Source organism: Aythya fuligula, chromosome 1 (assembly GCF_009819795.1).
Source record: "Aythya fuligula isolate bAytFul2 chromosome 1, bAytFul2.pri, whole genome shotgun sequence".
Lineage (NCBI taxonomy): Eukaryota > Metazoa > Chordata > Aves > Anseriformes > Anatidae > Aythya > Aythya fuligula.
The window spans coordinates 61,949,500-61,961,212 of NC_045559.1; positions in this window are offsets into that span (position 1 = coordinate 61,949,500).

The window sequence follows — 11,713 nt, forward strand, 5'->3', positions numbered from 1 at the left end:
TTGCTTCTAAACTTCTAAACTAAAGTTTCAGTATTACTCAGAAGAGAGTTTGCACAGGCTTGCAGAGGGCAGCTTGACTTTCTGAAAGCCTGTTAAAATTGCCTTGCACAGGGGAGTGGTGCCTTTTAAGAGAGAAAAAAAAAATATCCTCAGCCTTAGAAGTGAAGCATGCAGGTGGGGTTTCCTTTGTGGTCACATATCTTGCTCATTTGATCTAAAAATAAGAAATCTAACAGTAGATTTTATTGCAGTTTCCAACTTGTGCTCAAGTTCAGGCAATTTGCTTAAGTTTTGGAAGTGATGGGACAATTTGAACTGGAGCAACTAGCATCTGTCTTGCAAGCACATTCTCTGTTTGGGATGAAAAGCTGAGAAGAAATTGAAAGCAATTATGAACAAATGGGTAATTACCTGGATGTGGGGTTTTCTTTTTCTTTTTTGTTTTCCTGTTGCAACCTTCACTGTCATATAGCTACTGTTAGTTCACTTTCCATTCTGCACTGATACCTCTATACATTCAAATGGATTATCTGATTAAATAAAATCCTGGGGATTCTTCACACATTAAATAAAATTACAAAAGCCTTTGCATATTGTGCAATTACCTCTTCTTTTGTTTTCCTAAAAAAATACAGTAGACACCTCCCTGTCAGGACACTATAATTATCAGGTCAGTATCATGGCATCACTCTATGGGAGAAATCTCCATATATAACATCACAGTCCAAGGTTATATGTTGATAGGCAAAGCCACATCAAAAAGAGTTGTTTGCACCAGTATCTTCAGGGGAAGTAAGCAGGTAGTAGTCTGTTCATTCCTGTCATGACTTCAGAATCTATTACAGGCAGAAAAACATTTGTGATTTAGATCAAGAGGTTTCAGAGTAGACAACCTCATTTCCTGTCCTGCACCCCACACACTCCTTCCGATCCCCAAAGTCCTTCCACATAAGAGACAACCTCATCTGCACATTGCCATTGCCTGGAAACTGATATCGCTCTTCCAGCCTGGCTTTAAACAGTGGAGCTCTAATGATGGCATTCTCCACTCATTTTTTATCATGTCCATCTTCACTAATGAATATTTTTCCTGTCATACCTAAGGTGCAGACAGTGAACCCCTTCTGAGAAAACAAATAAATACACATATATATGACTTCAAAAACAGATGCAATTCTGGGAAATTAAGTGCTTTATGTGATGATGTTTATGAAGGTTAAATATTCTAATTCAAACCCATCTTTAGTTCTGGAACGACTAATTTGCTCTAGAAGTCAGAAATGTATCTGTATTTTTAAGTTGTATACCAGAAAGGGGAAAAAAAAGGGAAAAAAAAAAAAAAAAAAAAAAAAGAGAGAGAGAGAAAAACCACTTTTTAAAAGCTCTGATCCTCCTTATACATCTACACTTATACATCTACATCTACTGCCAGAGTAGATTGCAGTAGATAAGAGGTAGATGAAACTGAACAGCCGGTATAAGAGGGATCAGCAATACCTGGAGTCTGGTGAAAGAGGTTTTCACTAAGAGGCCTTCCACCTCCAACCTCCCCACCATGACTCTGCAGAAAAGTCAGGACAAGCCTGGGAATTCCTAAATTCATAACACTGCTGCAGACTGAAATCATGGACAAGACAAAAACACCTTGCCTTCCATTCTTTTTGCAATCATAACAGGTAACTCTTAGCATCGTTGTGCTCTGCCCCTTCTCAACTGTTGTAAAAGCATTGGTCCTGTCTGTTTCTGACCAGGCTGAAAATTTGTATGCCTTACCTTTTTTTCTTTTTTCAATGCACTCAATTGATTTTATAAAGCATTTGACCTGTCCCTTCAAACCTTACTACTCTGGAAAGATTAGCAGTACTGAGGACATTGCAGTTTTTGATGCTGACAAGCCATTTGAAGGGAGCTGGGGATGTATGTGCCTAATCTTGAGCAGCAGAAGTCTCTCTTTAGTTTGCGTGACAGAACAGATATAGTTAGGGCATAATTACAGCCTTATGGGGCTGCATCTCCCTCATGTTCCTTCAGTGCCATCTTGCTCAGTCAGAACTGGATACAAACTTCAGTAGAACAAGCTAAATACATGAAGGTTAGAGTGGATAAAAGTGCCAGACTGGAATACACCTGCAGTCTTGGCCCAGTCATCCCACCCTCTTGTACCTTAGTTTCCTCATCTGTAAATTGTGAATAGTAGTGTTAACCTTCTCTTCACAGAAACATGAAGAAAAAAATTACAGAGGGCTACTAAGATCACCGTGGTCTGTAGGAGAAATCCTAGCACCTGGTTCAGTATTCTACTCAGGGAGCACCACAGTTACTTTTTGGTACCCCAACCATTCTTCTTGGCCTAGATTTGCAGGTTATTAGGAGATCTCAGTATTTTGTCTACCTCAGGTGATCTTGATCCACTTGTTCCTTTCTTTTCTTCTTGTGAAGATTGTGGAGATGTGAACTTGTGAAGATGAAAGACCATTTATTCCTAAATACGTGTGGTTTTGTTTGTTTGTTTGTTTGTTTGTTTCCTGTGCATAAGCAATATTCCACTGCTACAGCTGCTGCACTTTCTGCTGCTGCTGCTAAAGGGAATCAGAATATTCAAACAAATATGCACTAATGTAGTTACAGCAGAGAGAGAGGGCCTCTGACTGTTGCTAGACATGAATCACGTGCAGAATGAGAACATGGATGTCCCTGCTCCTAGGCATTTACAGCCTATCCAGGCAAATGAAATCACATGAAGAAAGAAGTGTGCTAGTAACCATCTCCAGAGAGCAGACAGAGCAGAATAAAAATAAAGGGATTTGCCAAAAACAGAGATGTGAAATGGAGGAAGAGCCTGGGACTTGGTTTGGGTTCCCAAGGAGCAGCCCAGCTCCCTGCCTCGCTCTGGCTTTCTGCCCTGCTTCTCTTTGCAGTATTGTTTGAGTATATCCAGTCATAACATCATACCTCCCGGGGAGGAGCTGTTTATGTGCAGACAGAAGAATCATGTAAGTTATTTCTGGATGAACAGATAATTGGATTGTGAAGTGAATAAAGGTTGCTTATGGTTGTTGTTGTTTTTGTTTGTTTGCTTTTATTTTATGTATTTAATTTAGTCTCATCCCCACCCCCCTTTCAGTCTCTCTATCTTATTCTGTCTTTCTGTTTATTTTTTCAGGTCTGGCTTTCATATCCTTGTATTTGATTAGGATCTCCAGGGGTAAGTGTTTCTTCTTTGCAAAACACCTTCTGCTTTTTTTGGGGAAATGAGTGGAAGATAGGAAGTTAGCAAGGCAGAAACATGAGGCAACCAAGCCCCAAGGAATTACAACCAAGCTCACAAACAGGGCTCAGGCACGTGTACACCTTGCACTTTCCTGGTTTTGCTCTGCTGCTTTCAAAGTACATTTTGCACTCTCTATCTCCTGTGAAGTTATCAGGTGAAATCTGCCACCAGCTAGCCGAACACTGGTTACCTTGCAAAAGTGCTTGCAGGGTGTTGGTGCCAATTCTTTTTTCTACAGTGATAAGTGATTCCCTGTGATACAGTCTGCCTGAGCTGTAATTTTGCTCTTGCCAGAATAACTTGACACTGCTAGTAGATGGAAACAAAACCTACATGTTCACATCTGTATGCCTCCTCTCAGTGTTTGCTGCTGTTTGCTGCTCCCCCTGTTCTCACTTGTCTGGCAGTGCTCTGGCCACTTGATAAGCCTTCCTGCCCTGCACCCCAGAGGCTGCACATTTCCCAGAGAAGAAGTAATCCTGAACAGAGAGATAAGGTATGGGAGTTTGGGCAGTGGTGCCAAGCAATTTATCAACAGCACTATCCCTGCTGGAAACAAGTCATCAACAATAAGAAAGGGGCATGACAGTCCCTTCTCCAGAGCAGCCAGATAGCCCAGAGCTGAATGCTAATGGCTTCATGAAGGTCTCCTTGTCCTCTGTTTTTGCTCTGAAGCACAAGAAGAAAGATGCTTCCACAAGGAAGCACTTTCAGCAAGGCCCATAGAGGTGTTGTTACATCCCCACTAAGGGTCTACATAACCCCTTCAGCATTTTCAAACTATTGAGGGGTTTCCACCAGAACGCCAGCCAAAAAAAAATGCCTTCATGTACCAGCAGGCAGCTGTTTCAGTCTCACTGTGTTGTGCAGTCATAGTCTCACTCTAGCTGTGGCCAAACACCTCTTTGCTGTTGTAGTACCGAGGACCACAGAACATGTGTTTGTGCACTACATCTCTGAGCCTGCATTTGAATCACAGCTGTCCAGGTTTCTGTTTTAGTCATAAAAGAAACAGAGTTTAGTTAAGATATTGTCCCTGCAAAGGGTGTGGGGGTGGAAGAACTACTCCTATCCTCTTGCTAGAAGTGCATTTCTGCAGAATTTTGTTGATGATACATTATCACTACAGGTCTTTTAATCCATGCTATTCCTCTCCCATAAATCCCACACATATATGTTAGAATCTTCCACTCCACTGCAGTGTGGGGCCCAGAGACCTTTCCTGTAAGTTCTGAGTCCTATGCTTTGGTGGATACATTGGCTTTACATAACACTTGCTACTAAATGATTTTTCTTGATTCACCAAATCTCTAATTGACTGGACTTGAGCTGTCTCAGAGACATGCACTGCATCAATGGCCAAAAACCACCTTATTGACTACAAGCCAGAACAACAGTATATATATATATATATACACATACATGTATATACATGTATATATACACATTTTATTTTTTCAGAGAGAGAAAGGTGTGTGGGACTGCATTGCTTCAAACCCTATTGTCTGTGGCCAAAGAACTAAAAACAATCTCAAACATTTCGATGAAAATTTGCAGCTCATCTTGCAACTGTTTCTTCTTTAGCAGTAAGAAAAACAGTCACTTTTAACAGGGCTTATCTATCTAAATTTTTCTCTGCCTGTAACAGGGAAGAAGCTAAAAAACCTCAGTGGGATCACAGATTTAGAGTAGCTACCACATTCACAGTCCTGAGAAATGTTCTCATAACCAAGTGATGTATCACTCAAATATGTAAATAAGTTTTCCATGGGGAACTCTCAGTCTCTGCCTCAGAGGAAGTTTTGCTTAAATAAGCACAGAACAGCTCTGTTGTTGCAACTTTATGGAGCTTATCCTTTCAGGCTGCTAGTCCCAGAAGCTGTGCAAGTCCTGGCCAGGCTCTCTGACAATCTAGCAGATGTGTTCAGCTGCAGACACTACCTTTCTAGCTCTGCCAGCACTCCTCTCCCAACTTTGTCAGAGGCTGCTGCTGCTGTGCTTTGCAAGTAATGTAAAGGTGTTAAAAGTGGTTTGTGTTTTTTTTCTTTTATTTTTTCTTTTTTTTTCTTTTTTTCTTTTTTTCTTTTCTCACAGAAGGACATCTGGGCTGTGCACAGTGAGTGACATTCTCAAAGAAAGTTTTCATGGGACTAAATTATAATAATTCAGCCTTTGGTTTGCTTTGAAGTTGTGCACTCACACTAGCAGTTGTGGTTCATTTTCTTACCGAAAATACAATGTGAGTTGTCCCTTAAAATGGCAGTTCTTACACGGTCCCCTTTCCTGACAGAGAACAGTGACATTGTTTTGCCATTATGTATCATAGAATTCCCACTTCTCCCTTTGGTTTTAAAACAGAGAGATTTTGGAGACCTCCTGTGCCAGCATCAAGAAATAGATTCAAATGTAGAATTCAAAATTGCACATAAATTGTTTTCAGAAGACTTTGGAGGCAGATTCAGCTCAAGAGATGCAGAGAAAACAGGACAGAAAAGTTATTCATACATGGAAGAAAAAGGAGGAGAAGGCAGCAGAGCAGCAAGAGGACATAGAAGCCAAAGAGATGGAACAGAAACTGAATCAAACCTGGGTTTAAGAAAAAAATTTACATCTCTTTATTTTAGTGTACATAAGTACCAAATCCCAAAATAGGACATTTTAATGACAATGATCACATTATTATGAAACTTGTCTTTGGGGCAAAAGGGATGAATATGTTCAGTGGCATTATTCCAGCCTTGTACTTGAGATAGCTTTTCTTCTACTCCCATTTCAAGCAAGTGCTATCACAAGCCACATTTAGGCACAAACAAAGCAACTAAGAAAATAGAAATACACATTATTTCAGGCCATGAAAACAGAACAAGATGCAGATGGCCTTCTTCGAAATCTGGCTTTCTTTCAATGTGTGTCAGCATAGCTATATATCTCTCTGAGCTACTGTGACAAGAACTGAGAATAGATGGATGACTGTTTTACTGCAGGTTTTGATAGCAATTTTGAGAGATTAGGGCTGTTTTGGAAAGACAAGTTTCAGAGTCTTCTTTCTGAAGGTGTTTGAGATTAACAAGTAACTTTAGCAACTCTGATATCTCCTTCAGAGACAATAGAGGTTGAAGGAAAATCAGTCATAAAAGAGAATTTAACTAAGTTTCTTATCCCCACGTGTGTTTAGGGAGGGCATTTTCAGAGGACTGGCAGAGCCAACTTCATAGGATGCATTTCAACAATGAGAAAGGGCTGTGATCAAAGGGAATTAATATACTCTTGAATGTGAAACATCTACACTGACATAGCATGTGGCCTCTTGCAGAAAGAAATGGAATCAGCAGCCAATAAAGCAGGCAATTTTTCTTTGATTGTTCTTATACTTTTTTTTTTTTTTTTCATTGAACCTTGTGTGGTTTTTGTTGGGTTGCTGGTGTCCTAGGTTTACCTTCTACTCTCAGTCATCAGTCTCCGTGTCTTGATGGCAGTCATTTCATTCAGCCAATGTGGTAAATTTTGTGGGGGTGATTTCACAGAATAATTATGACAAATGCTGTTAGTATTAATCACCGTCTTCCTGAATTAAGGCACTTGAAGTAAAGCACTGTCTGGTGAAAGGAGAAGAAGAATAATATCCATGCGATAAACTGCTAATGCTCTATCAATGTCGAGAGAGAGGAGCTGCTTAGTTCTGTAATGACTGGAGTCTCTTATTTCATTTAAGAATGTATTTCTCTTCCATCTGACATTCATGTCTGCTTATTGATATTTATATACTAAGTAAAATCATGTTGTCAAATTTGCATCACGTCAGCTGAATACAGTGGTAAAAGAGGGTGTCAGATTATAAAATATGTGTTCCTTAAACACTGCTGAGAAGGGAAATATTAATGTGTCCATCAGCGGTTATTCTTTTTCACTTGTGCTCTTCATGAGTGATACAGCAACTTCCCCTGGCCTCACTCTTCAGATAATTAAATTGTGCTGTAACTCCTTATGGTGGATGACTACAGAACTATACTTCTGGGAAATCAACTGGTAGGGAAAGGCACCATCTTTTTCTAGACTTGCTGATATATTTGGGAAAATAATAATAATAATAATAATAAAATATATATAGATATGCTATCAGGTTCCTCTAGCTGACTCTGTGCTTGAAATATTCTAGATCCAGCCTGGTAATGGATGTGAGCTGTGCTCTAAGTCCTACTTTCTCTGACTGTCACACCTACAACAATGCTATTATAAAGCACACAGAAAATTGTGCTTTCCTTCCTGGATTTCCATAGGCCAGAAGAATGATAATTCTGTGTCCCATAAGAAGTTGGGAGAGAAGAATCAATGGCTTTTGTGTCAATGTGCAATGATTTTTCTCCAGCTGCTGCCTGGCATTGTCTTCTGATCATTCCAGTTCCCACTTGCTTCTGGGTACTGTCCCCACACAACCCACCATCAGGCCAACAGCTTCAGCTCTATTTAGACCAACAACTTAGACACACATTTTATAGCCATCAGCTTCTGGTATCAATTTTATAGAAATGCAAAATAGCTTCTTCCCCCAGCAACCATATGCTGAACTGCCAGATTATACTGATTTTATTTTTTTTTTAAAGTTGTAATTTGCAAAGTCTCATTAAATTGAGAATTAATTGTGAGTTTTGAATTAAATCACTTCTCTGGAATCAATGGTACTCTGCTAAATAAACCCCTAAAATACCTAAATGCAATTTCAGAGAAACCATTGCACTTCCCATCTGTACCTCTGTAATCAACCTTACATGTTAAAAAGAAACAGAAGTCAGGAGAGAAAATGGAGGCCATCAAAAGAAAACAGGTCAAGCAGAGGATTGGAGCTGGGGCAGAGCTGTCCCAGCCCAGCTCAGGTCTTGTGCCCCAGATGTTGCTCATGAGCTGCCTCACTCTTTCATATTTTCAGACAGCAATTTATTATGGCTTCACAAGTTGGTTTCCTGTGCTTCTGTGAGACAAGGGTATTGGAAAACAAGAATACAGGACCATGTGATTTTCTCACTGTAAACTAGAAGAATAGAGTTTGTGCTTGGACTTATATTTTTTCATGACAATTTTGCCAGTATGATGTAACATATTAAATGTAAGTATTTATACTAATGCACTTTCATAGTCCCACTTGGACCATGAAGATGAAGAATGTTTAGCAAATCTGTTAGCTGTTTATGGCTGCTATTTTTCTCTAAAGGTTATTGTAGTGATTTGTAATGTTCATTTAAATAACAACTTCCCATCTAAGACAGGCTGGCACCCTGACTTCAGTGACCTCCAGTTCACACAGCTGTGTTATATAGGCTTTGCTATATTTGCGCTTAACCTAAATACATTTACAATGTTGGAAGAGAACTGTGACACAGCTTAAAATGTTTTGGGCCCATGTTATAAAAGCTATTTCAGAAACCTTACCATATATATATGCCTTCCCAATGTTTTGGTCAGTGTGCTTATAGCTACTCCAGATCTTTTTTTTAGCAAAAAAAAAAAAAAAATCATACAAAAAAATTACACCTGTAAGTACAAAATTACCTGAACTGATAACTGTAAGAAACAGGTTTCACATTGAGTTTTAATTTTTGTTGTTGTTGTTGTTGTTTGTTTGTTTTGTTTTTTGGCTGTTTGTATTTTCAGAAGAAAAAGTAGGTAGCAACTATGAACAACCCATTGTTTTTCTAACTTTGTCTTCATCCCAAATTTAGGAGCTTTTCAAGCAACTGGCCACCACAGTTCTATGTTTGGATTTAATACATTTGGTTAGGGCAGAGTCATAGCCTTAATCAAGAGTGTCTCCTGATAGTCTTCTCTTTTCAGGTTAAAAGATTTCAAAAGTTAAAATGTATTCATGTCTGAGTACTCCTTGGATGCCATTTCATGGTAGCTTTATAAAAAGCATGACTCAGAGCATATAATTAATCCCTAAAGCATTTCAGACTTTTTCAAGTTATTCAACAAATGAGACTTCGCAATAATGGTGAAATAATTTTGTTTCCAAAATGTAAGACTGAGTTCAGCTCTAACAATTCTTCTGGGTGTATAGAAATTTATTTATTTCTTTGATCAGGAAAGAACACAATAAAGATGGATAAATTCCACTTTAAAACAAGGAAAAAATATGAGATATAAGAATATGTATATATATAGTTTATTATACACTTCTATAGTTAATTTTATTGTGATTTGTTAAACAGGGTGAAGAGCTGAAGATCTTACTGAAGACCTTAAACTGAACATTAATGATTTCTTAATAGACAAAGACTGTTAAAGTTCTGGGACAGTGGTCACATAATTACCTACCCTTCTTGAAGGTAACTATCCATATTGCTTTCAAAGTCTTGTTCACTGAGCATAAGAATGGCAGTGCAGTACCAGAATAAAGATTAATCTAGGTAATTTGCTGTCTGGGATAGTAGCAGATGCATAGAGATGAGCATGAGCTTATGGTTTCATAATACATAGAGCCAAGATAACAGCTAGGTACTGCCAAGAGAGAAAGGTCCTGCTCTTTCAGCTTCTGCACCCCCAGATCCTGGATTCATAAACTTGCCTGTGCAGTTCTGATGCACACAACACACCAATTCACTCCAACTCACTGAAAGGGTAGAAAATGCACTTAAAAACAGAAGAGAAAAAAAAAAAAAAGTGCATTTGTATTTGGTGCGTTGAGCTGGCTAGCCCTATGATCTGTCAGTACCAGAGCCAGACTGAGGTGTCAGGCATCTGGGGTCAGCTGATGTGGGAGGAAAGAGCAAGGAAGGCTGGACAGGAGGAGGAATTGAAGTAAATCTCTTTCCTGAACAGAAATAGCTAATTTAGAATTTATAATCCATACTATATATATCTTTTTTATTATTATTTACTTAAACGTGCATTACTTACAAAGTATTGCACTTGATTTTAATTGGCCATTTTATTATTTGGTCACTCAATGTCATGCAGTCTTTCTGTGGCAATTCACCATACTTGGCACTGTAGGCAGCATTAGGTCTTAGTATTCAGAACCTAGGAGGACCATGACAGTAACTGCTTTCCATTGTCAAAACTGACCATATAGTTGAATGCTCTCTTTCCTACTTTTTAAGCAGTCATCAGTCTTTGAGAGAAACTTTCTATCCAGCCTGAGAGGTCTGAAGGGCTTTTGATAATGAGAGCTGTTGCCACCTTTTCTGGAAGGTGGTAGATTGACCACTTGGGCATTGATTCTGTCCATATGATGACTTGCCTGAGCAAAAGTCATGTTGATAAACATAGTTACAATGCATTCACTTCTTTGTTTATATCACTGTCTCTTACAGCAGTTGGGATTTTATTTATTTATTTATTTAATTTTCTGTGAGTTTCATGCAGGGAAACTCACTTCATTCATGTTAAAGATTGGTGCCATACTGCCACCTTCCACTCCTCTAGCATTTTGTTGGTGCTATGCTATAGATCACACCTCATGGCAATTCCATAGCTGAGATGCTTTAAGCTCTTGAATAAATATCATCTGTTCCTGGTAATTTTTCATTGTTCAGTTTCTCAATTTGTTCCGAGCCATCTATTGATTCTTTAAGCTGAGGCTATTCTTTCTAGTGAAAAATGTCTCCATTGTAGGAAATTCATGGACACTTTTAGGGCCATTAGATACTTCTTAAAATCTTTGAGGTTCTTTTATAGCTTAGCGATATGTCCAAATATAAACATTAAAAAAATAGTCATTGTGGTAGGCAAAAAACTGCTCTAAACTGGCAGCAGACAATTGCATGTATGCATACATGTGCAGGGTGAATATCCAAACATCCTGACTGCAGGAATATCTTGGAAATAGGCGAGATTTACAGCTTGAGAACTGGCACCACCTAAACCTGATGAGGTTCAACAAGTCAGAATGAAAGTTGCTGCCCCTTGGCTGGGGCAATCCCAGACATGAGTACAGACTGGGAGAAAAACTCTTCGAGAAAAGCCCTGCTGAGAAGGACTCAGCGGTTTTGATGGATGAAAAGCTTGACATGAGCCATCAGTATGTGAGCCATCAGTGTAGAAGGCCAACTGCATCCTGGGCTGCATCAAAACAGTGGACAGCAGGACAAGGGAGGTGATTGTCCCCCTCTGCTCTGCTTTTGTGAGGCCCCACCTGGAGTACTGCATGAAGGCCTGGGGCCCCCAGCACAAGAAGGGTGTGGACCTGTTAGGGCCACAAAGGTGATCAAGAGGCTGGAGTACCTCTCCTACAAAGAAAAGCTGAGATAGCTGGGGTTGTTCAGCCTAAAGAAGAGAAGGATCTGGGGTGACCTCATTGCATCTTTTCAGTACTTAAAGGTACTGAAGTACTTAAAGTACTTATAAAAAAGATGGAGAGCGATGTTTTGCTTAATCAGATAATGACAGAACAAGGGGAAATGGATTTAAATGAAAAGAGGGGATATTTAGATTAGAGGTTAGGAGGAA